Source organism: Stomoxys calcitrans, chromosome 1 (assembly GCF_963082655.1).
Source record: "Stomoxys calcitrans chromosome 1, idStoCalc2.1, whole genome shotgun sequence".
Taxonomy (NCBI): domain Eukaryota; kingdom Metazoa; phylum Arthropoda; class Insecta; order Diptera; family Muscidae; genus Stomoxys; species Stomoxys calcitrans.
Window position 1 is genome coordinate 227,999,565 of NC_081552.1, and position 25,373 is coordinate 228,024,937.

General features: G+C 39.8%; 1 protein-coding gene and 1 long non-coding RNA gene across 2 annotated transcripts in view; both read left to right on the forward strand.

The window, feature by feature from the left end:
• LOC106088372 (protein alan shepard) overlaps positions 1-25,373 on the forward strand; it is a 1,012,027-nt gene that overhangs the window by 11,325 nt on the left and 975,329 nt on the right. The gene's annotated exons all lie outside the window — the stretch shown is intronic.
• LOC106087629 (uncharacterized) lies at positions 20,117-21,564 on the forward strand. Its single transcript, XR_001221297.2, has 2 exons — positions 20,117-20,731; positions 21,178-21,564. It is a non-coding gene; the product is annotated as an uncharacterized LOC106087629 (long non-coding RNA).

Consider the following 25,373-nt stretch of genomic DNA (forward strand, 5'->3'; position numbering starts at 1 on the left):
AATAAATAATAGGGGTGGGGGGCCCTCCCCCTTACCCTAATTCCCAAAAACGCCAGATCTCGGAGATGGGTGGTGTGATTTAAGCTAAATTTTGAGTGCTTTCTTAGAGTAACCTAAAAATAAAATTTGGTATCCAAATTTCGGAAGAGATACCTAGGGGGCAGCCCCACCCCCAAAAATCTACCAAATCTTATATATAAAAATCTATTTTTTTTTTGTTTGTTTGTTGGTATGTTTGTGTATTCCTTATAGACTCAGAAACGGCTAAACCGATTTTCTTGAAATTTTCACAGATGGTGCATAATGATCCCGTGGTGAAAATATGGTACTACATTTTTGATATCTGAAGGGGGGGGGCGGACCCTTCCCCTTACCCTAATTTTCAAAACGTCAGATCTCGGAGATGGGTGGTGCGATTTAAGCGAAATTTTGTGTGCTTTCTTAGAGTAACCTAAAAATAAAATTTGGTATCCAAATTTCGGATGGGGTACCTAGGGGGCAGTCCCACCCCCAAAAACCTACCAAATATATATATAGACCAAATATGACAATATGGGACTCAAATGAAAGGTATTTAAGAGTACAAAACATATCTGATATCCAAGTGCTAGGGTGACCACCCCAACCCCCAAAACACCTCTAAATCGGACATGTTTACCGACCATGGCAATATGGGAGTCAAATGAAAGGTATTTGCGAGTACAATACGAATCTGATATCCAAATGTGGGACCACGTTTCTGGGGGTTCACCCCTTCCAAGAGCAAGAATTGATACCCACTTTCGGGACCAATTTTCTGGGGGTCTACCCCTTTCCCAAAATACCCCACAAACAGCAATTATTTACTGACCATCGAAATATGGGGCTCAAATAAAGGTATTAGGGAGTAGAATACAAATCTGTTATCCAAATGTGTTAATCCAAATATTCAAAGGATACTTTTCTTCCATATGAAGTAAAAGAAGGCGCAGAGAAGCGGGCCCGGTTCAGCTAGTAAAGTTTATATAGTTTACATCATTATGAGATTTTAAGTTGGCCGATCTCTGTTTTTGTTCCCATTTTTTTGTAAACAAATATAAATTATCGTTTGCTGTACACCAATGGCGGTACATGATTTAAAAAATTTGCATAATGAAAACATTTCAAATCCTACAACAAGCGGGTTGAAGAAACTTTTCAAAACTGTAATTTTCAGAAAACAAAGGCAAAAGAAGAAAACCTGAAAACCTTCCATTTCATTCATATTTATCAAAAAAAAAAATCCTGCAAGAAAAATGTTTATTGTCGTGTGACTTAGCCAAAGCCTTTTTCGAAATAAGTTTTAGCCATGCAAAGTGAACAAAAGCGAAAGCAGTTTAAGGAATAACTCAAAATATTCATATTTTATTCATAATACAACAGTGAAATATGATGGCTTCGCTAAAATCTAAAAACGTAGTTTCTGTGTTGTTTGTATACCCTCCACCATAGGATGGGGGTATACTTATTTCGTCATTCTGCTTGTAACCACTCGAAATATTCGTGTGAGACCCCATAAAGTATAGATATTCTTGATCGTCGCGACATTTTATGTCGATCTAGCCATGTCCGTCCGTCCGTCCGTCTGTCCATCCGTCCGTCTGTCTGTCGAAAGCACGCTAACTTCAGAAGGAGTAAAGCTAGCCGCTTGAAATTTTGCACAAATACTTCTTATTAGTGTAGGTCAGTTGGTATTGTAAATGGGCCAGATCGGTCCATGTTTTGATATAGCTGCCATATGAACCGATCTTGGGTCTTGACTTCTTGAGCCTCTATAGGGCGCAATTCTTATCCGATTGGTATGAAATTTTGCACGAAGTATTTTGTTTTGATATCCAACTGCTGTGTCTAGTATGGTTCAAATCGGTCTATAACCTGATATAGCTGTCATATAAACCGATCTTGGGTCTTGACTTCTTGAGCCTCTAGAGTGTGCAATTCTTATACGATTGAAATGAAATTTTGCACGACATGTTTTGTTATGATATCCAACAACTGTGCCAAGTATGGTTCAAATCGGTCTATAACCTGATATAGCTGTCATATAAACCGATCTTGGGTCTTGACTTCTTGAGCCTCTAGAGTGTGCAATTCTTATACGATTGAAATGAAATTTTGCACGACATGTTTTGTTATGATATCCAACAACTGTGCCAAGTATGGCTCAAATCGGTCCATAACCTGATATAGCTGTCACATAAACCGATCTTGGGTCTTGACTTCTTGAGCCTCTAGAGGACGCAATTCTTATCCGATTGGTATGAAATTTCGCACGAAGTATTTTGTTTTGATATCCAACAGCTGTGCCAAGTATGGTTCAAATCGGTCTATAACCTGATATAGCTGTCATATAAACCGATCTTGGGTATTGACTTCTTGAGCCTCTAGAGGGCGCAATTCTTATCCGATTGGAATAAAATTTTGAACGAAGTATTTTGTTATGATATCCAACAACTGTGCCAAGTCTGGTTCAAATCGGTCCATAACCTGATATAGCTGCCATATAAACCGATCTTGGGTCTTGACTTCTTAAGCCTCTAGAGTGCGCAATTCTTATCCGATAGGAATAAAATTTTGCACGACGTGTTTTGTTATGATATCCAACAACTGTGCCAAGTGTGGTTCAAATCGATCGATAACCTAATATAGCTGTGATATAAAACGATCGTGGGTCTTGACTTCTTGAGCCTCTAGAGGTCGCAATTCTTATCCGATTGGAATGAAATTCTGCACTACGTGTTTTGTTTTGATATCAAACAACTGTGTCAAGTATTATTCAAATCGGTCGATATCCTAATATAGCTGTCATATAATCCGATCTGGGATCTTGACTTCTTGAGCCTCTAGAGTGCGCAATTCTTATCTGATGGGAATGAAATTTCGCACGACGTATTTTGTTATGACTTCCAACAACTGTGCCAAGTATGATTCAAATCGGTCCATAACCTGATATAGCTGCCATATAAACCGATCTGGGATCTTGACTTCTTGAGCCTCTAGAGGGCGCAATTCCTATCCGATTTGCCTGAAATTTTGTACGACGGATCCTCTCATGACCATCAACATAGGTGTTTATTATGGTCTGAATCGGTCCATAGCCCGATACAGCTCCCATATAAATCGATCTCTCTATTTTACTTCTTGAGCCCCCAAAGGGCGCAATTCTTATTCGAATTGGCTGACATTTTACACAGGTCTCCAGCATATAATTTAATTGTGGTCCGAACCGGACCATATCTTGATATCGCTCTAATAGCAAAGCAAATCTTTTCTGTTATCCTTTTTTTTGCCTAAAAAGAGATGCCGGGAATAGAATTACAAATGTGATCCATGGTGGAGGGTATATAAGATTCGGCCCGGCCGAACATAGCACGCTTTTACTTGTTTTTTGTTTTTTTTTTGTTCCAAGAGCAGGTCAAAAGGGCAAATGGTGGTTAAGAATAATTTACGACAAATCCTTTCGCAAAATGAGCACGAACAACTTTTGTTGACGCTTTAAAACTAATCTATTCATGAGTTGGGTCATAAGTCAGACGAAGCCGAAGTCAGAAGAAATCCCCAAGAACGGAACACTTTGACATAAATAAAAAAAAAAATTGTAAGACAAAGCAAATAAAGTGCCAAAGTGGTTAGTTGTGTGCATGGGAGTGTGATTAGGAAAAAAGTTCAAAAAGACCTAAAGTCTCTAGCGATGTTTTGGTGAACATTTATTTCGCTTTTGGTTTTGTAGAACAACTTGTAAAGCCTTCTTGCAACAATTTTGAAAAATCTCCAAATTGTTCAACAAATTTTAAAAGTTTATATTTTCAACAATTAATCGTTTCCTGAGCCACTTTTCTTTTGAAATCAATGTCGATAAATTTTTCTATAACAAATTCAAATGAGAGGGCCCTTATCAACCTCCGAAACATGAACTAATGTTGTGTTTGTTCTGTGTCTGCTACGCCTGTGTGTAGTCAATAAAAACCTTCCATTCTAGTGATATTCATGGTCATGGTCAAATAGGCTGTATCCGTTTCGAGTTTAAGCTCAATTATAAGCGGCCTCCTTTTTATAGCCGTATCTGAACTGCGTGCCACAGTGCGACATCTCTTTGGAGAGAAGTTTTACATGGCATAGTACCTCACAAATTTCGCCAGCATTAGGAGGGGATAACCACCGCTGAACATTTTTTTCTGATGTTCTTGCCAGGATTCGAACCTAGGCGTTCAGCGTCATAGGCGGACATGCTAACCTTTGCGCTATGGTGTTTTCCGTCCATTTGGTATGGCAGCCATGTTAAAATTCAACTCCACAAGGAGGTGTCACACTGCGGCATACCGTTAGGACTCGGCTACAAAAAGTAGGTCCCTTGAGCTTAAACTTGAATCGAAAATTCACGATGTTCCTTCAAATGTCGCCAGCATTAGGAGGGGATAACCACAGCTGAAATTTTTTCTGATGTTTTCGCCAGGATTCGAACCAAGGCGTTCTGCGTCATAGGCGGACATGCTAACCTCTGCGCTATGGTGTTCTCCGTCCATTTGGTATGGCAGCCATGTAAAAACTCAACTCAACAAGGAGTTGTCGCCTGCTGCATTCCGTTGGGACTCACACATTGATATGTGCGAAATTTGTGCCTGTTCCTGAATGTTTATGGGCAAATTTGTATTTGCAACTTTGAAAAAGAAAATCTAAGAGGAATTCCATGTCTGGTATTATGTCCACGCCTAAGGGCTGTTGTATGTTAGCCGCGAAATTCGGGCAATGACATAGGAAATGGTCCATCGTCTTGTTATCATCCTTCTCACATACACTTCACCTACTATTGCCTATCGCATCGATTTGCCGCTAGGGAGCTCCTAGTCCTATGTCTCTCGTTATGATACTGGAAGCTATTCTGACCTCCTTCTTACCTAGCCTTAGCAAAAGCCTCGCCCTCTCATGATCCGTATCTCCCCATAGGTTTGCGTCTTCCTACTGACCGTTTCGCTGTTCCATAGTGCGCGTCCACAGTGTTTGTCGTCCACGCATTTAAAGCGGACTGCGTCGACCCGAAGGTCGAAATGCAGTCCTCTGGCAAATCGTCTGCACTCTCATTCCCCCTTACTCCGCTATGTCCCGGCACCCAAACAATGCCGTTTGTGCCAACCCCAAAGAAGGCGTTAATCTCCTTCTTACATTACAAGACTGTTCGTGACCTTACAGTCTTGGAGGTTATTGCCCTGATGGCTGTCCGTTAGGATGTTCACAGTCGATGTCCTCGCCTTAAAACCACACCCCCTCACGCATTTCGTGATCGTTCGGATCTCTACCTGCAGGACGGTTTTACGGTCAGGCAATCCCTGCATTCTCAATGTAGACCCCCGGGCCCACTCTGTCCTCTAGCTTTGATCCAATTGTGTAGCATGTCAATTCAAGACTGTGCCGCTGGCAGCAGTGCCTCGCATTCGACCTCAAGTGTCGTCACAGATATCCGATCGAAAACCGTTTCCATTCCTTCCAGGTATATTATCATCGCCTCGATTATACCGCGATGGTATAACCTGCTTCTTTCCTCTATCCATTCTCCAACACACATTTCGAGCCTATGGCCTATTCAACGTCTGTGGGCCTTCTCTATAAGCCTAAGCGAATGAAAATGGCGCCCTCTATGGGTCTCTATAAGCCTAAGCGAATGAAAATGGCGCCCTCTATAGGTCTCTATAAGCCTAAGCGAATGAAAATGGCGCCCTCTATAGGTGCAATGTGCCTTAAAGGATAATTTTTTATACATTACACCACCACTGTGGTACATTGTATTATAGATTTGTGCATTTGTTTGCAACGCTAAGAAGGAGAAGAGCCAGACCCATCGATAAGTATAGGGATCGGCTTAGAATCACTTCCTGATTCGATTTAGCTATGTCCGTCTGTCTGTCTGTCTGCCCATGTATTCTTGTAATCAAGGTACAGGTCGCATTTATTGTCTGATTTTCACAAAATTTTGCATAAGTGTCTTTTTTGGTCCAAGGACGAACCCTATTGATTTTGAAGATAATCGGTCCAGATTAAGATATAACTCCCATATATATCTTTCATCCGATGTGCCCTTTGAAACCTGTAGAAGCCACAATTTTGGTCCGATCTTTACAAAATTTGGCACGAAGTGTTTTTTTAACGACCTAAAATGCTTGCAAAATTTTCTTGAAATCGGTTCAGATTTAGATATAGCTCCCATATATCTTTCATCCGATATGCCCTTTTAAAGGTGTACGAGCTACAATTTTGGTGCAATTTCTACCAAATTTGGCACGAAGTGTTTTTTTTTAGTGACCCAAAATGCTTGCAAAATTTCATCTAAATCGGTTCAGATTTAGATATAGCTCCCATATATATCTTTCATCCGATATGCCCTTTTAAAGCTGTAGGAGCTACAATTTTGGTGCGATCTTTACAAAATTTGTCACAAAATGCTTTTTGTGACGTCCCAATATGTGTACAAAATTTCATCTAAATCGGTTCAGATTTAGATATAGCTCCCATATATAACTTTCGTCCGATTTGACCTATTAAGGCTGTACAAGGCACAATTTTGGTCCAATCTTTACAAAATTTGGCACAAAGTTTTTTTTGTGACGTCCCAATATGTGTGCAAAATTTCATCTAAATCGGTTCAGATTTAGATATATCTCCCATATATAACTTTCGTCCGATTTGACCTATTAAGGCTGTAGAAGGCACATTTTTGGTCCGATCTTTACAATATTTGGCATGGGTCGTTTCATTCAACTTCCTCATATGTGTGCAAAGTTTCATAAAAATCGGTCCAGATTTAGATATAGCTCCCATATATATTCTTCATCTGATATGGCCTTATAAGGTTGTGGAAGCCACAATTTTTGTCGGATCTCTACAAAATTTTTCACGAGATGGTTTAAATGACATTCCAATACGTGTGCAAAATTTCATCACAATCGATTCAGATGAAACTAACCTATATATCTTTTGTGTGTTTCGACTTTTAAGCCTGTAGAAGCCACAAATTTCGTACCATCGTTAGAAGCTTCTATTCGATATTTCAATATGTATGCAAAATTAAAGTCTGACTAAATTTGGTTATAATTGTGCTATCTATTAAAAGTATTACGTATACTCGGTGGTGTAGGGTATTATATAGTCGGCTCCGCCCGACTTTTGCCTTTCCTTACTGGTTTTTATTCAATTTTGCAAAAAATTGAACATTGCCGATAGTATCGATAGGAAATATGGCAGACAGTTTCAAATCCCTCCACAGTCATCATCCGTAATAGGTTATTTATGGTGGTCATCCATAGGAGTGGCGATAAAATGCCCTCTGTGCCATCCTTTCCCTTATATTGGGATGCCCAAAAAGTAATTGCGGATTTTTTAAAAGAAAGTAAATGCATTTTTAATAAAACTTAGAATGAACTTTAATCAAATATACTTTTTTTTCATTTTTTTTCTAAAGCAAGCTAAAAGTAACAGCTGATAACTGACAGAAGAAAGAATGCAATTAGAGAGTCATAAGCGGTTGAAAAAATTTGTTGTCAACGCCGACTATATGAAAAATCCGCAATTACTTTTTGGGCAACCGAATATTTATGTCATGAGACCCACAATTTATCCACCTGTTCCTAAGCATATGGTGCATCCAGTCCCTAAGGACCCGGTCAACCCTGTACTAAGGATTGGATCAATGTGTCGGTCCGCATATCGTTAAAAGCCCCTTCGATGTCAATGCATGACGCCAATGTCTTGCCATCGAAAGATTCTTCCATTGCTTGCAGCCTTCTGACCTTCCCTTGACATGCTGTTTGTATTTGTGCAGTTCGCTAGATGTCCTACTCTTTATCATGGTGTCCATATTACGTTCCATGGTTTTAGTGTATTACCGGGCACATGTGTAACTGTAATTTGAGAATTTTAGTCGAATTCGAATATAATACGACAACGATATGGAAGTTTTAACTAAATCCGGACTATCTTAATTTGAGGAAAATTTTTAATTTGAAAAAAAAGAATGCTTTTCGAAGTTAAGAAGCTGATTATTTTCTTCCAAACTTGTACATAATCGTCTTATAATTAATTCAGACTTCTTCTGTCAACGTCTTGAGTGTATATGCAATGTCGCTGTGCAAATGACTGCGCATGGAAGTCATGGAAGCGACTGTCGTCGAAATGGTTTAATGCAGCCATAAAGACTTTATTTTTGGTCTATTTGAAAAGATTTATGTACAACTATATATACTACAAATGTCCAGACACGTACGAAAACAAACACACACACACACACACATAAATAGGCTTAATGATAATGAAACTTTCAAGCTTACAATGTGCGTGTGTGTGTGTGTGTGTTTGTATGTCTGGCAGTGTTGTTTGCCATAACTGGACATCTTCAAAATATTGTCATCAACGATTTTATGTTTGCTTATATGAGAATAGTTGTTAGACACACAAACACACACACACACACATAGAACAAGCGCTGTTATCAATATGAACTCTTGGAACTGTTATTGCAATTTGGAACAATCTTTCATACTACCCACACACCACACACCCAATAACCACAAAACCCACATGTGTTTGATTTGAAATGGCGTAGTAGTGAAATTGGTTTAAGAGGAGCTTTCAAGCTCCTAGGAGAACATATCGCAGCAGTATAACATAAGAAATTTCGTAAGGGTGTAGATTAGGTTAGGATGACAAGGGGGGTGCGGATATTAATCTCTTCAATGCCACTATGGACATGCACCTAAACCAGTAATCGGCTTGTTGTGCGCTCTAAATGCTAAATATTGGGTTGCCCAAAAAGTAAATGCGGATTTTTCATATAGTCGACGTTGACAAATTTTTTCACAACTTGTGACTTTGTAATTGCATTCTTTCTTCTGTCAGTTATCAGCTGTTACTTTTAGCTTGCTTTAGAAAAAACGTGTAAAAAATGTATATTTGATTAAAGTTCATTCTAAGTTTTATTAAAAATGCATTTGCTCTCTTTTAAAAAATCCGCTATTACTTTTTAGGCAACCCAATAGTTACCTCGAATAAAAAAAATCTAAGTAAGGAATTCCTTTCTATTTACAAACTCTTTATTTGTTTTCCATGCCACGCCCCTAAGTTGGTTCATGTGCGGTATTGTGTCCCCACCTAAATGCTGGTGTATGTTAGCCATGAAAGCCGGGCATTGATATAGGAAATGCTTTAACGTCTCATCATCTTCCTTACACATGCTATCACTTGCCCCACCGATCTTGCAAAAATCGCTCGTAGTCCTAAGTATCCCATTATAATGACGAAAGCTATACTGACCTCCGTTTTACTTCCTTTCAGTAACAGTCTCATCTTTTAAGGATCCGAATCTCGTCATAAGATTTTCATAGTCCTACCCACCCTTTCGCTGTTCCGTTCGTCACTCACAAGGCTTCGGGTTAACCAAGTTTATTGACGGCAGACCCTCGGCCTGCACTGCCACATCTTCTGCGTTTGGATTCCCCCTTACTCCGCTGTGGCCCGCCATCCAAATGATGCGGATCGTGTTATCCCTAGAGAAGGCGTTAATCTCTTTACACTTCTAGACTGCTAGTGACCTTACCGTCCTCGTTGTAATTGCCCTAATGGCCAGTCAACATTCATCTTTTAACGATCCTGGTCTCCCCATAAGATTTTCTTTGTCCTACCGACCGTTTCGCTATTCCGTTCGTCACTCACAAGGCTTCGGGTTAACCAAGTTTATTGACGGCAGACCCTCGGCCTGCACTGCCAAACCTTCTGCTTTTGGATTCCCCCTTACTCCGCTGTGGCCCGCCATCCAAATGATGCGGATCGTGTCATCCCTAGAGAAGGCGTTAATCTCCTTACACTTCTAGACTGCTCGTGACCTTACCGTCCTCGTTGTAATTGCCCTAATGGCCAGTCAACATTCATCTTTTAACGATCCTGGTCTCCCCATAAGATTTTCTTTGTCCTACCGACCGTTTCGCTATTCCGTTCGTCACTCACAAGGCTTCGGGTTAACCAAGTTTATTGACGGCAAATCCTCGGCCTGCACTGCCAAACCTTCTGCTTTTGGATTCTCCCTTACTCCGCTGTGGCCCGCCATCCAAATGATGCGGATCGTGTCATCCCTTGAGAAGGCGTTAATCTCCTTCTTACACTCCCAGAGTGCTCGTGACCTTACTGTCCTCGTTGTAATTGCCCTGATGGCCAGTCAACACCTCACCACCTCACTCACCCCGTGATCGTCCGAATCTCCGCCTGCAGGACCGTATTGTGGTCAGGCAGTGGAAAACAGCTCTCAGATCTCAGTCCCTGGGTTCTCAATGAAGACCTACAGCACCACTCTGTTCTCTAGTTTTGATTCATCTGTGCAGCATGTTTTCCCAGATGGCAATACCAGAGTAACGTCAGAGTCCAAGTAATAGGCTCGAGTTTTGACGATCCGGATCTCCTCATAAAATTTTCGTCGTCCTACCGACCGTTTCGCTGTTCCGTTCGTCGTCCACGCCCTGAAATCGGACTACGTCGCCCCGAAAGGCTTCGGCTTAACCAACTTTATTGACGGCAGTCCCTCGGCCTGCACTGCCAAATCTTCTGCTTTTCCAATCGCCCTTACTCTGCTGTAGCCTGTCACCGAAGCGATGCCGCCCTGGTTGTTATTGCCATGAGGGTCAGTTTACTGTTTGTAAAAATGTTCACACTCGACATCATCCACGTCACGCATTCCGTGATCGTCCGTTTTTCCGCCTGCAGGACCGTATTGTGGTCAGGCAGTGGAAAACAGCTCTCAGATCTCAGTCCCTGGGTTCTCAATGAAGACCTACAGCGCCACTCTGTTCTCTAGTTTTGATTCATCTGTGCAGCATGTTTTCCCAGATGGCAATACCAGAGTAACGTCAGAGTTCCAGTAATAGCCTCGTCTTTTGACGATCCGGATTTCCCCATAGAATTTTTGTCGTCCTACCGACCGTTTCGCTGTTCCGTTCGACACACAGACCTTGAAATCGGACTACGTCGCCCCGAAAGGCTTCGGGTTAACCAACTTTATTGACGGCAGTCCCTCGGCCTGCACTACCAAATCTTCTGCTTTTCCAATCGCCCTTACTCTGCTGTAGCCTGTCACCCAAACGATGCCGTCCTGGTTGTTATTGCCCTGAGGGTCAGTTTACTGTTTGTAAAAATGTTCACACTCGACATCATCCACGTCACTCACTCCGTGATCATCCGTATCTTCGCCTGCAGGATCGCATTGTGGTCAGGCAGTGGAAAACAGCTCTCAGATCTCTGTCCCTGGGTTCTCAATGAAGACCTACAGCACCACTCTGTTCTCTAGTTTTGATTCATCTGTGCAGCATGTTTTCCCAGATGGCAATACCAGAGTTCCGTCAGAGTTCCAGTAATAGCCTCGTCTTTTGACGATCCGGATTTCCCCATAGAATTTTTGTCGTCCTACCGACCGTTTCGCTGTTCCGTTCGTCACCCTCGTCCTCGTTGTTATTGCCCTGATGGCCAGCCAACACCTCACCACCTCACGCATTCCGTGATCGTCCGAATCTCCGCCTGCAGGACCGTATTATGAAGCCTATTCCTACTTCCTGACCATATTCGTAATCTACTCCCGAATACCTTTGTCCCATATTGTCATGATCTTCAAATAAAGCTTTTTTAAGGGGTTTTAAGGCTGTGGCGGCCCAAGGTACATGGACCCTACTTTTATTAGGAAATTCGTACTTTACTCTTGAATCCCTTTCATTTGAATCCCATATTGTCCCGATCGGTTCACTTTTATTTTTGGGTAGTACTTTTGGGGTAAGGGGGAGGGTCCGCCCCCCCTCCCCATATCAAAAAATTATATAGCCCATGTTTTCTTTCAGGCCAACCTACACAATCTGTGAAAATTTCAACATAATCGGTTCAGCCGATTTGAGTCCATACGTTTTGTATGAGCTTTTCTTCCTCATAATCCTACACCTTTAGCAGTCTCTTGCACGGTCAAATAATCATTGTCGCATACCCTTCCTCAATCCGTGACATACACAGATACATAACTGGCCCAATATTCAATAAACCTTAATGGCAACTGACACACCACCAAAAATACAACAGAGAATTCGTTCTAGTGCCCTGCCAAAACCACCGCATAAAATCTTAATAATGTGTTAGGCATTTTAATTTATATGTGTGTGTGTGTGTGTGTGTGAGTCGGTGAGTGTGTAGTTCTTATGGCCAGTCAGACATGATGAGAAAAAAAGGAGAAAAATTACACCCTCACATAGCTAGGCTGACCATAAATGTATGGAATTGTAGGTTGATAACTACATGCTGGCAAATGGCAAAGCCTAACCAAATCGTTTTGCCACAGCAACCCCTCATGTGTGTACCAATACATTGGTAAATACATTCAAATGAAGATTTCCATAATTCTGCTGGCCCTTCCATTCGCTATTTTCCCCTTAGTGTTGTGCTTTCATATTTACAACATAAGTCAGCAAAATTATTTATGATTTCTTTATGTTTTGCTCATTAACTCCTGCCAAAAGGAATGTGCTGTTGCTGCTGTAGCAATGGCGGGCTGATTATGATTATGGTGATGGGAGATGGAAGTGTGGGTGTGTGTGTGTGTGTGTGTAGGCAAGTATGTGTGTGTTGGCAACAAACACGTGGACCCAAAACTTTATTCCTAGAAATTTAGTTAATGAACTTCACCATCCGCTTCACTCTTTGTGAATGGGGTGAATGAACCCCTTGTTGGCAAGCCCGGAAGAGTGTGAACGCACGCACGCACACACGCACGACTAAGCGCCAATGCAAAACTTTCCCCAAAATTGTTGCCGCAATCAAATAGCAACATTTTATTAACACCACCACGTCAAAGGAGGGAAATTATTATGACATAAAATGAGCCAAACTGAATCTTTTAATTGTAACAACAAACAGTCAACAGCACCAGAAGGTTGATGGGGGCTATAGGAGGTAGGCAGGGGCAAGCCATAAAATTCGAGATCATTAAATCAAATTTCTAGACATATGTATTTGTTTGTAGGGATAAATGAACATTTGGGCGGTAGAAGAAATACTCGTAGGAAATGGGAATTGGAAGGGGAATGGAGGAAGGAATATTCGGTTTAATAGTTAACAGGTTTCTGAATTAAGGTTTATGAATTGATTTGTTGGAAAAACTGCTCATTTGTTAGGTTCATAAAAGTGACTTTCGGAAAAATGGGACATTCTTTCTTTGGCTCATTAACTCCTGATAACCCTTTGAAATTTTCGATGGAGTCTCGAATTAAGGCTCATTTCCCTCTAGGACGCATAGTTTAGGAGATACAGCCATTTTAAAGTTTGCAAAGTGAAAATTCGATTTTTCAAGGATTTTCCATGAAATTTTGAAATTTTTGATGAAGTCACGAATTAAGGCCCTTTTCTCTCTAGGAAGCATAATTTAGGAAATACAGCCATTTTAAAGTTTGCAAAGTGAAAATTCGAATTTTCAAGGATTTTCCATGAAATTTTGAAATTTTTGATGGAGTCACGAATTAAGGCCCTTTTCTCTCTAGGAAGCATAATTTAGGAGATACAGCCATTTTAAAGTTTGCAAAGTGAAAATTCCATTTTTCAAGGATTTTCCACGAAATTTAGAAATTTTTGATGGAGTCACGAATTAAGGCGTATTTCGCTGTAGGACGCATAGTTTAGGAGATACAGCCATTTTAAAGTTTGCAAAGTGAAAATTCCATGTTTGTTGGATTTTCCATGAAATTTTGAAATTTTTGATGGAGTCACGAGTTAAGGCCCAATTCCCTCTAGGACGTTTAGTTTAGGAGATATAGCCATTTTAAAGTTTGCAAAGTGAAAATTCCATTTTTGAAGGATTTTCCATGACATTTTGAAATTTTTGATGGAGTCCCGAATTAAGGCCCATTTCCCTCTAGGACGCATAGTTTAGGAGATACAGCCATTTTAAAGTTTGCAAAGTGAAAATTCCATTTTTGATGGATTTTCCATGAAGTTTTGAAATTTTTTGATAGAGTCACGAATTAAGGCCCATTTCCTTCTAGGACGCATAGTTTAGGAGATACAGCCATTTTAAAGTTTGCAAAGTGAAAATTAGATTTTTGATGGATTTTCCATGAAATTTTTATAATTTTTATGGAATCACGAACTAAGGCCCATTTCCCTTTAGGAAGCATAGTTTAGGAGATACAGCCATTTTAAAGTTTGCAAAGTGAAAATTCCATTTTTTATGGATTTTCCATGAAATTTTGAAATGTTTGATGGAGTCACGAATTAAGCCCCATTTCCCTCTAGGACGCATAGTTTAGGAGATATAGCCATTTTAAAGTTTGCAACTAAAAATTTGATTTTAATTGGATTTTTGATAAAATTTTGAATTTTGAATTTTGAGTCACGAATTAAGGCCCATTTCACTCTAGGACGCATGGTTAAGGAGATACAGCCTTTTTAAAGTTTGCAAAGTGAAAATTCGATTTTTGATGGATTTTCGATGAAATTTTTGATGAAGTCAAGAATTAAGGCCCATTTCGCTATAGGGCTCAGTTTAGGAGATACAGCCATTTTAAAGTTTGCAAAGTGAAAATTCCATTTTTGATGGAGATTCCATGAAATTTTGAAATATTTGATGGAGTCACGAATTAAGGCCCATTTCCCTCTAGGACGCATAGTTTAGGAGATACAGTCATTTTAAAGTTTGTAAAGTAAAAATTCCATTTTTGATGGATTTGCCATGAAATTTTGAAATTTTTGATGGAGTGGCGAATTAAGGCCCATTTCCCTCTAAGACGCATAGTTTAGGAGATACAGCCATTTTAAAGTTTGCAAAGAGAAAATTCGAGTTTTGAGGGATTTTCCATGAAATTTTGAAATTTTTGATGGAGTCGCGAATCAAGGTCCATTTCCCTCTAGGACGCATAGTTTAGGAGATACAGCCACTTTAAAGTTTGCAAAGTGAAAATTCCATGTTTGTTGGATTTTCCATGAAATTTTGAAATTTTTGATGGAGTCACGAGTTAAGGCCCAATTCCCTCTAGGACGTTTAGTTTAGGAGATATAGCCATTTTAAAGTTTGCAAAGTGAAAATTCGATTTTTTATGGATTTTCAATTAAATTTTCCATGAAATTTTGAAATATTTGATGGAGTCACGAATTAAGGCGTATTTCGCTGTAGGACGCATAGTTTAGGAGATACAGCCATTTTAAAGTTTGCAAAGTGAAAATTCCATGTTTGTTGGATTTTCCATGAAATTTTGAAATTTTTGATGGAGTCACGAGTTAAGGCCCAATTCCCTCTAGGACGTTTAGTTTAGGAGATATAGCCATTTTAAAGTTTGCAAAGTGAAAATTCGATTTTTTATGGATTTTCAATTAAATTTTGAAATGTTTGATGGAGTCACGAATTAAGCCCCATTTCCCTCTAGGACGCATAGTTTAGGAGATACAGTCATTTTAAAGTTTAAAAAGTTAAAATTCCATTTTTGATGGAATTTCCATGAAATTTAGAAATTTTTGATGGAGTCACGAATTAAGGTCCATTTCCCTCTAGGACGCATAGTTTAGGAGATACCACCATTTTAAAGTTTGTAAAGTGAAAATTCCATTTTTGAAGGATTTTCCATGACATTTTGAAATTTTTGATGGAGTCACGAATTAAGGCCCATTTCCCTCTAGGACGCATGGTTAAGGAGATACAGCCTTTTTAAAGTTTGCAAAGTGAAAATTAGATTTTTCAAGGATTTTCCATAAAATTCGATAAAATTTTTGATGGAGTCACGAATTAAGGCCCATCTCCCTCTAAGACGCATAGTTTGGGAGATACAGGCATTTTAAAGTTTGCAAAGTGAAAATTCGATTTTTGATGGATTGAAATGTTTGATGGAACCACGAATTAAGCCCCATTTCCCTCTAGGACGCATAGTTTAGGATAGTTTAGGAGATACAGCCATTTTAAAGTTTGCAAAGTGAAAATTCCATTTTTAATGGATTTTTGATAAAATTTTGAATTCTTGATGGAGTCACGAATTAAGGCCTATTTCCCTCTAGGAAGCATAGTTTAGGAGATATAGCCATTTTAAAGTTTACAAAGCGAAAATTCCATTTTTGATGGATTTGCCATGAAATTTTGAAATGTTTGATGGAGTCACGATTCAAGGCCCATTTCTCCCTAGGATGCATAGTTTAGGAGATGCAGCCTTTTTTAGGGTTTGGAAAGTGAAATTACCATTACTGTGGTATAGGGCATTATAACTTGAATGAATTTGTTCGTAACACCCAGAAATAAGAGAGATAGACCCATTAATAGCTATACCGATGGACTCAGAATCACTTTCTGATTCGATTTTTCTATGTCCGTCTCGCTGTCATCCGATCGTCTTCAAATGTGGTGCAGGCGTGTTTTTCGTCCTAAATTCGAAGAATTTCAATAGAAATTGGAACCAATCGGTTCAGATTTGGATATTGGATTGGAGGTCACCGTAGCGCAGAGGTTAGCATGTCCGCCTATGACGCTGAACGCCTGGGTTCGAATCCTGGCGAAACCATCAGAAAAAATTTTCAGCGGTGGTTTTCCCCTCCTAATGCTGGGAACATTTGTGAGGTATTATGCCATGTAAAAACTTCTCTCCAAAGAGGTGTCGCACTGCGGTACGCCGTTCGGACTCTGCTCAATGACAAGGCCCCTTATCATTGAGACGATGTTATAATACTAAAAAAAACTAAAGGGTAAGGATCCCAACTAGCTATGCAGAATGACCGAAAGGGTCTTGCATATGACTGGGTTAGACCCAGAGGTCTCAATGTTAACCCAGAGAAGACTGAAATATGCCTGTTCACGAGGAAGACCAAGGTGGGCCAATTTAACGCACCACGTTTCCTCAATAACACGATTTCGATATCTGACAAGGTCAAATACTTAGCTGTGATCTTGGGCAGGAAACTTAATTGGAAGTGTCGCATTGAGGAGAGTACTGAGAAGGCTCACAGATGTTGGGCACTATGTGGACGGGCCGTTGGCTCGAAATGGGGCCTGAATCCTAGGATAGTTCACTGGCTCTACAGGAGCGTGATTAGACCAATGCTTACTTACGCCTCAGTAGTTTGGTGGACTGCTATGGAGAAAAAGTGCAACATAAAGACCATACACCAGGTTCCACTAGGCCACTAAAGACTATTCTAGATATCCGACCCATTGACAAACAGATTATGGGTGAGGCAGCCACTGCGGCTATGAGACTAAAGGCGATAGGAGAATGAATAGAGGAAAGGACCACGCCCACTGGAAACTATTCTAAATATCCGACCCATTGACATCAGATTAAGTGTGAGGCAGCCACTGCGGCTATGACACTTAAGGCGATGAGAGAATGAATTAAGGATGGGAGCAGCTCCTTGGTATAATCAAGGCGACGATAGGAAACCTGAATGGAATGGAAGAGGTTTCAAATTGGATACCTGAGACTACACTTGAGGTCGAGTGTGAGACACTCCTGCCATCGGCACAGTCTTGAACTGATGGTATTGACATCATGCTACACAGATGGATCATAGTTAGAGGACAGTGTGGGCCTGGGGGTCTACATTGAGAACCCAGAGACTGAGATCTGTTTTTCGACTGTCTAACCAAAATACGGTACTGCAGGCGTTGATCCGGGCGATCACGGAATTTGTGTGAACATCATTACGGCAGTAAATTGACTGATCAGGAAGCAGGTCATACCATCGCGGTATAATCGAGTCGACGATAGGAAACCTGGAAGGAAAGGGAAGAGGTTTCCGATTGGATACCTGAGATGAACCTTGACGTCGAGTGCGAGGCACAGTCTTGAATTGACCCTAGTATTGCCATCTGGAAGATCATGTTACACGAATGGATCAAAGCTAGAGCACAGAGTGGGCCTGGGGGTTTACATTGAGAACCAGGGACTGAGATCTGTTTTAGACTGCCTGACCATATTACGGTGCTATAGGTGGAGATCCTGGCAATCACGGAATGCGTGAAGTGGTGTGGTTCTAACGCAAGGACGTCGAATAAAATTGCCATAAGGGCAATAACAATCAGGACGGTAAGGTCACGAACAGTCTTGCAGGGTAAGAAGGAGATTAACGTTTTCTCTGAGGATGGCCAAATCCGCATCGTTTGGGTGCCGGGCCATAACGGAGTAAGGGGAGGATTTGGTGGTGAAGGCCAGAGGACTGCCGTCAATAAACCTGGTTAACCCGAAGCCTTTTGGATTGACGCAGTCCGAGTTAAGGGCGTGGGCGACCAATGCGTATGCAACATTGTGAAACAGCGAAACGGTCGGTAGGACGGCGAAAATCCTATGGGGGGATCCAGAACGTGAGAAGACGAGGCTATTACTGAAAGGAAGCAAGAAGGAGGTCAGTATAGCTATTGGTATCATAGCGGGACACATGGGACTACGAGCTCACTTGTGTAAAATCGGTGCGGCAAGTGATGCGGCATGTGTAGGGCATGCGGGTATGCGACGATGAGACGTTGGAGCATTTCCTTTGTCATTGCCCGGCTTTCGCGTCTAACAGATACCGGCACTTAGGTGGAGACACAATACCAGACATGAATCAACTTAGGGGAGTGGTATTGAAAACGATTAAGGATTTTGTAAGCAACACGGAATTTCTAACTTTAAATTTTCTTTTTCGAGGTTACTTTATAGTTTTTAGAGCGCACAGCATGCTGATTATGGGGCGGATTAATATCTGCACCCTCTTTTCAACCTAACCTAACTTAACCATATGTTCATCCGATTTTTGAGAAATATTGCAATAAAGTACTCATTCGTGAACCGATTATCTCGTCATTGGGCATGAGTGATTTTCTTATAACTTTCGACATTACTGGTATATTTTATAGAAATCAGTTCAGATTTCGATATAGCTCCCATATATATGTTGGTCCGATTTTGAGAAATATTGCAATAAAGTGCCCATTTGTTAACCGATTCTCTCGAAATTTGGCAGGAGGGATTTTCTTATGGCTCTCGACATTACCAGTCAATAGAAATTGGCCGAGATTTAGAAATCGGCCTAGATTTAGATATAGCTGTCATATATATATATCGCCCGATTTTCACTCCAAGAGCCACTGCAAGCGCATTTATTGACCAATCTTGCCAAAATTGTGCAGAACGCTTTCCTCGACGACTTCCACTATATCTGAGAAGTTTACTCGAAATCGGTTCAGATTTAGATATAGCTCCCATATATATGTACGTCCGACTTTGGGTAATTTGCGATAATGTTGTCATATGTCAACCGTAGTTGTTACAGCTTGAACATATTTGCTCGAAATTTGATTGGGATTGTTTCAAAACCCATCTGAGGGCCATTAAAATTGGTGCAGAATTGGATATAGCTCCCACATTGGAGGCCACCGTAACTCAGAGATTAGCATGTCCGCCTATGACGCTGAACGCCTGCGTTCGAATCCTATCGCGGTGGTTTTCCTCTCCTAATGCTGGCAACATTTGTGAGTTACTATGCCAGGTAAAACTTCTCTTCATAGAGGTGTCGCACTGCAGCACGCCGTTCGGACTCGGCTATAAAAAGGAGAACCCTTATCATTGAGCTTAAACTTGAATAGGACTGCACTCATTGATATGTGAGAAGTTTGCCCCTGTTCCTTAGTGAAATGTTCAGGGGCAAAATTTGCATTTTTTCCCCATATTCTACTTAAAGGGTAGGTGTAGGGTATTATACAGTCGGCACTACCCGATTTTTGTTTTTCCTTTTTGGTTTTGATTGAAACCGATTTTATTTCAGATCTAACATTTTTTTATTGATTTTTTTGTGTTTATTTACGGTGTATAAAATTTCACATCCAATTCATTTACCTTTGCTATTCTAATCAACATAGCTGTATCACAATGCTCTCTGCACAAAGAGTACTTTACACTGAATATTCTTTGGATTTTTTTTTTTTTGGTGTCTGTGTATGTAAATGATTGTCTGATGATGATGTTCTCGTCGTCGTCGTTGCTATTGCTGTGGCTGTCATCTAAACGACAACTTCCGGTTTAAATTAAAACATGCGCGGGCTGCAAAAACGTGCTCTCCCATAAAACATGCGCCTTAGTAAGGCAATCTCTAATGCTCTGAGCTGGAAAAAAAACAAGAGCTCTCTGTAAAAATACAAAAACAGCTGCTAAATCATCTCAAGCAGATGATTTTGTTTTGGGTGTGCAAAAAAGCCGGCTTATGAGAGCAGCAAAAATCCAACAAAAATTCAAGCGAATTCAAAGGAAATGAGATATGCAAAATGTTTGCTCATTTTGGTAATCAGCAGACAAGCTGTTGCTGCTGCAAAGCACAGACTCTGCTCGCTGCACAGCCACATACATGGCCACACTTGGCCATGACAAAGGAATAACCCAAGCAAGACCATTAGCGTGCATTGTCTCCCTGAAGCAAGTGTTGGGTCCATCCTTCTCTTGTTGCGCTCTGCCAAAATCTGCACAATTCTCCAAAAACCACACACACACAGTTGGCTGGCGGCGGAGAACACTTGTCGCCGCGCCGCCACCCCATATGCATGCAGGGCAAATCGAGCAGAAGCTGAAAACTATAAGCGTAAAATCCCACAATGCCCACATAGGCGATGACTATTTCTGCTAAACGGCGGCAAACCTTACTCAACATAGAACCCAGAATGCCATTCGCCCAACGTTTGTCAAGTTAGACCAAACGCTAAGATACGTACGTACGTACAAAACAACGACGACACTAACGAAAACATCGACATCGACAAGGACGAGAACGAGAACCGACCACGAGGACTGCGAGAAGACAACGACGACCACAAACAAAAGGATTTTAGTTTCCTATTCCCCGACCAAGTGGCAGTCAGCAGTATAGCCAGGCCAGAAGCAAACTCAACAAAACACATGGTTTACCCCCAAAGAAAAAGAATTTGAAAAAAAAAAAAATCCCAAAAAATTTAAAAAGCGAAATTTGCAAGTCTCAAAGATTTGGATAAACCAAATACTCCTACAGGCAATCTGGCTGACAAAGGCAACAAATTCAAGGCAGCAAAATTAAACGTGCGACCCCTAAAAAGACAAGTCCCTGACCGTGTGCCGTTGTCTCTCGTCAAGGTGTTATTGTTGATGATAAACGTGACTGGGTGATTTTTTTTCTTTCCCCCAGACCTGAACTGAGCAGTACGTGCCATTCGTCCCAACCGGAGCATTAGTTTTCTATTGAGTGCATGCAGTTCCCTTGAAAGATAATAAAAGAGCAAAAATATAATACAAAAAATCAAATTCAGTCCATACTACAACGACACACATCCGTCATTTGTTCAAAAGCAAAAAAAAAAAAAAAAAAAATTTTTTTGAAACTTCAAAAAATTGTGACTAGAAAAAAAAAACAAAACTAATATTTTTGACCTAAACCAACAACGCTCAATTTACACAGGCAAAAAAAAATATTTTTTCAAAAAAAAACTTGAAAAAATAAAAAAAAAAAAAATATTTTTAAATAAAACCCTATAGCAAATTGTTGTGAAATATTTAGAAGGTGAAAAAAAAATAAAATAGCAAAAATCCTTTAAATGTTATAAAACGCCTGCTAGTCTCTTTATAGTCGTATATTTAAACTCATTAGATATTGAATGTCTAGCTGCTGGCCCTTTAAAGGTTGTTAAATGCTTTGAATGTGTTAAGAAAATCTTAAAGGAAAACTAAGCCAAATTAAAACACCAAAAAGTTTACCAAATATTTGAATTTATTTTACAAGAAAAAACCAACATAGCTTCCTGAACAACCAATAAAACCTAGTCGAGTTCATTAATAAACAGCCACAAAAGCTGAAAAGTGTAGCATTTGTCTAGCCCAAGTCCAAATTTAGAAAGCTAAAGCAAATCAAAAAAAAAAAAAACTAAAAAAAAAAAAAAAAAATTTTTGAAATTCCTTAAAAATAAAAACTTCAAAATCCAATTATTGGTGATAATTGTCAAATATTGTGAACAATATTTAAAGTGAAAACAATAGCATTACAAATATTAAAAAAATCAACCTTAAAAGCCAAGGATAAAAAGTGAAAACTTAAGCAGAAAATCAAAAATTCAATTAAAAAAACAGATAACCGTGTTTTTAATAAAGGATACAAATATTTGGAAAAAAATCCTTTAAATATCCTTTGATCTCTGAATAAAAGTGAACAAGCTAAAAATCTTCAGATTAAAGATAAACCAAGAAAAAAAAGTCAAACAAGCTAAAAATCTTCAGAAACCTTTAAATAAACCAACAAAAAAAAAAAATCAACACTAAAATGTAAGCAAAAAACATACCAAGGAAAAGTTTTTTTGAGTTTGAATTTGGATTTAATCGCCATTAAATTTTGCAACGTCCAGTAGGCCTACTCTAATCAGCTTGCTTACAGAACTCATTGAACATTCAAGTTTGTCCTCGAATAAAGTAAAAACCCGGGGTCACCATGGATTCCCCTAAAAATTTGCTTTTATCAACTCAGTTGGCAATTGAATTACTTTGCAACTATCAAATCGGTAATTGGTTGCCGCTGCTTTAATCTCATCTAGTCATATCAAGGAATCTGGGGGGTTTTTAAGGGGCCTATTATCTTATATAACAAGTAAAAAGGCATCAAGTTGGGCCGGGCTAAACTTTGGACACCCGCCACCTCGGGTATATATGTAAATCACCTTTCATCACAATCTGGTGAAAATTGGATAACTTAAGCACCCAACTTCCGCACGGACATTGAGTGGTCTAATATATATAAGTCAAATTGGTCTTTTTAGCAGCCATATCCAAATATTAACAGATCTGAGCCATACTAAGGTCGGATATCGGCAGGCTAAAAATAACGCACTGTTTCAAATTTCAGCAAAATCGGTTAAAAAATAATGCTTTTATGGCCTTCAGACCCTATATCAGCAGATCGGTCTATATGGTGGCTATATCTAAATATAGTCCGATCTGAACCATATCTAGGTCAGTTTTTGGAAGGCCTTAAACTACTCAGTGTTACAAATTTCAGCGAAATCGGTTAAAAAATAAAGTTTTTATGGCCTTCAGACCCTATATCAGCAGATCGGTCTATATGGTGGCTATATCTTAATATAGGCCGATCTGAACCATATTTAGGTCAGTTATCGAGAGGCCTTAAACTACTCAGTGTTTCAAATTTCAGCGAAATCGGATGAAAAATAAAGCTTTTATGGCCTTCAGACCCTTTATCGGCAGATCGGTGTATATGGCAGCTATATCTTAATATAGTCCGATCTGAACCATATTTGGGTCAGTTATCGGGAGGCCTTAAACCACTCAGTGTTTCAAATTTCATCGAAATCGGTTAAAAAATAAAGTTTTTATGGACTTCGGACCCTTTATCGGCAGATCGGTCTATATGGCAGCTATATCTAAATATAGTCCGATCTAAACCATATTTGGGTCAGTTATCGGGAGGCCTTAAACTACTCAGTGTTTCGAATTTCAGCGAAATCGTATAAAAAATAAAGTTTTTATGGCCTTCAGACCCTTTATCGGGAGATCGGTCTATATGACAGCTATATCTAAATATTATCCGATATGAACCATATTTAGGTCACATGTCGGGAGGCTTAAAATAACCCACTGTTGCAAATTTCAGCAAAATCGGTTAATAAATAAAGCTTTTATGGCCTTCAGACCCTTTATCGGGAGATCGGTCTATATGACAGCTATATCTAAATATTGTCCGATCTGAACCATATCTAGGTCAGATTTCGGCAGGCTTAAAATAACCCACTATTGCAAATTTCAGCGAAATCGGTTAAAAAATCAAGTTTTTATGGCCTTCAGACCCTATATCAGCAGATGGGTCTATATGGTGGCTATATCTAAATATAGTCCGATCTGCGCCATATTTGGGTCAGTTATCGGGAGGCCTTAAACTACTCAGTGTTTCAAATTACAGCGAAATCGGTTAAAAAATAAAGTTTTTATGGTCTTCAGACCCTATATCAGCAGATCGGTCTATATGGTGGCTATATCTTAATATAGGCCGATCTGAACCATATTTAGGTCAGTTATCGGGAGGCCTTAAACTACTCAGTGTTTCAAATTTCAGCGAAATCGGTTAGAAAATTAAGTTTTTATGGCCTTCAGACCCTTTAGCGTCAGATCGGTCTATATGACAGCTATATCTAAATATAGTCCGATCTGAACCATATCTAGGTCAGATTTAGACAGGCTTAAAATAATCCACTGTTGCAAATTTCATCGAAATCGGTTAAAAAATAAAGTTTTCATGGACTTCGGACCCTTTATCGGCAGATCGGTCTATATGGCAGCTATATCTAAATATAGTCCGATCTAAACCATATTTGGGTCAGTTGTCGGGAGGTCTGAAACTACTCACTGTTTCAAATTGCAGCAAAATCGGATGAGAAATAAAGTTTTTTTCGGCATTCAGACCCTTTATCGGGAGATCGGTCTATATGGCAGCTAAATCTAAATATAGTGCGATGTGAACCATATCTAGGTCAGATTTAGGCAGGCTTAAAATAACCCACTGTTGCAAATTTCAGCGAAATTGGATAAAAATTAAAGTCTTTATGGCCTTTAGACCCTTTATCGGGAGATCGGTCTATATGGTAGCTATATCGTAATATAGGCCGATCTGAACAATATTTGGGTTAGTTGTCGGGAGGCCTTAAACTACTCAGTGTTTCAAATTTCAGCGAAATCGTATAAAAAATCAAGTTTTTATGGCCTTCAGACCCTTTATCGGGAGATCGGTCTATATGGCAACTATATCTAAATATAGTCCGATCTGCGCCATATTTGGGTCAGTTATCGGGAGGCCTTAAGCTACTCAGTGTTTCGAATTTCAGCGAAATCGTATAAAAAATAAAGTTTTTGTGGCCTTCAGACCCTTTATCGGGAGATCGGTCTATATAGCAGCTATATCCAAATATGGTCCGATTTGTCCCGTTCAAGAACTTAACCAGCGTGCATCAAAAGAACATATTTGTGTCAAGTTTCAGCTTAATATCTCAATTTTTGAAAGCTCTAGAGTGATTACAACAGACGGACGGACAGACGGATAGACGGACACACACACGGACATCTTTAAATCGTCTTAGAATTTTACGACGATCCGATATATATATATATATATATATATATATATTTTGTAGGATCGGAAATTGGTATTTCGATATGTTGCAAACGGTGGTGGGATCCGGCACCCCAAAAAACCCCCCCAACAGGACTCTTTCACCGCTTAGGGCAATATGGATATCAAATGAATGGTGTTGGGGGGACCTGCCAAACCCGCAAAACCCCCCCACACTGACATGTTTACCAATTGCAACTATAAGGGTATCAAACGAAAGG